The 1,580-nt window shown below is 42.5% G+C and overlaps 1 pseudogene; it reads left to right on the forward strand.

Moving 5' to 3' along the window:
- LOC102855897 overlaps positions 1 to 1,117 on the forward strand; it is a 2,945-nt pseudogene extending 1,828 nt beyond the window's left edge.
- The last annotated feature ends 463 nt before the right edge of the window (positions 1,118 to 1,580 follow it).

Genomic DNA, 1,580 nt, shown 5'->3' on the forward strand with positions numbered 1-1,580 from the left:
TTTCCTCTCTTCAGAGGGGGAAGCGAGCTGGTGGGGAGGGGTGGGCAGGGAGAAAATTGCGGCAATGAATGAATGGAAATCCAAAACCTCTGTAAAAAAAAAGAATTGAATACTGATCTTTTCTGTGGCACTCTGGACCCTGTGGAAAAAGCCCTGAGGGATACCAAGCTAGATAAGTCACAGACTCATGATATTCTCCTGCTTGTGTGGGTGGTTCTACCAGAATTCTCAAGATTCAGAAACTTCTTCAGGACTTCTTCAATGGAAAGGAATTGAACAAGAGCACCATCCCAGATGAGGCTGTTGTATATGGTGCAAATGTCCAGGTGGCCATTTTCTCTGGAGACAAATCTAAAAATGTTCAATATTTGCTGTTCCTGGATGTCACTCCACTTTCTCTTGGTATTGAAACTGCTGGTGGAGTCATGACTGTCCTCATCAAGCAGTATTCATTACTACCATTCCTACCAAGCAAACACAGACCTTCACAATCTACTCAGACAACCATTCTGGTGTACTTTCAGATCTATGAAGGTGAGTATGCCAAGACCAACGATAGCAACCTGCTTGGCAAGTTTGAACTAATTGGGATACCATCTGCACCTCAGATTGAAGTCCCCTTTGATATTGATGCCAATGTTATTCTTAATGTTTCTGCTGTTGACAAGAGCACGGAGAAAGAAAACAAGATTACCATCACCAATGATAATAGCTGCTTGAGTAAAGAAGACATTGAATGAATGGTCCAGGAGGCTGAGAAGTACAAAGTTGAAGATGATAAGCAAAGAGATAAGGTGTCTTCTAAGAATTCCCTTGAGTCTTACACATTTAATATGGAAGCAACAGTTGAAGATGAAAAGCTTCAAGGCAAGATCAATGACGAGGACAAACAGAAGATCCTTGACAAGTAAAATTAATTTCTCTGCTGGCTTGATAAGAATCAGGCTGCAGAAAAGGAGGAATTTGAGTATCAGCAGAAGGAACTTGAGAAGGTCTGCAACCCCATCATCACCAAGCTATACCAGAGTGCTGGAGGCATGCCAACCGCTTCCCTGGTGGTGGAGCTCCTCTGTCTGATGGTGGCTATTCTGGATCCACCATTGAAGAGGTTGACTAAACCAATCTGAATACTTTAGTACTCATTGTTCCACAGCTAAATTTTGAAGGACCCAAATTTATAGCACATTGCAGTTGCAAAGTTTAAACTGCTAGACTAAATTTCTGGGCATTCTCAATGCTTGACTTTGGAATGTGCATAGGGAAAGGAATTAGTATTACACTTTGTTATCACTGTATTTTAAGTGGAAAATGCAGTGTCTTAAATATTGTTGTTATGTTCTTGTTATGTGCCATCGAGTTGCTTGCGACTCATAGCAACCCTATGTACAACAGCCCTAAACACTGCTCTGTCTGTACCAATGTTACTGTCTCCAATATACCCATCCTAATTACCCCAGTCACTGAATCAATCCACCTCATAGAGGGCCTTCCTCTCCTGCGCTGTCCCGCCACCCTCCCAAGCATGATGTCCCTCTCTAAGGACTGGTCCCTCCTTACAACATGCCCAAAGTATGTTAGAT

The sequence above is a fragment of the Elephantulus edwardii genome, unplaced genomic scaffold (assembly GCF_000299155.1).
Source record: "Elephantulus edwardii isolate Elephantulus edwardi_28Jun2011 unplaced genomic scaffold, EleEdw1.0 scaffold00054, whole genome shotgun sequence".
NCBI lineage: Eukaryota > Metazoa > Chordata > Mammalia > Macroscelidea > Macroscelididae > Elephantulus > Elephantulus edwardii.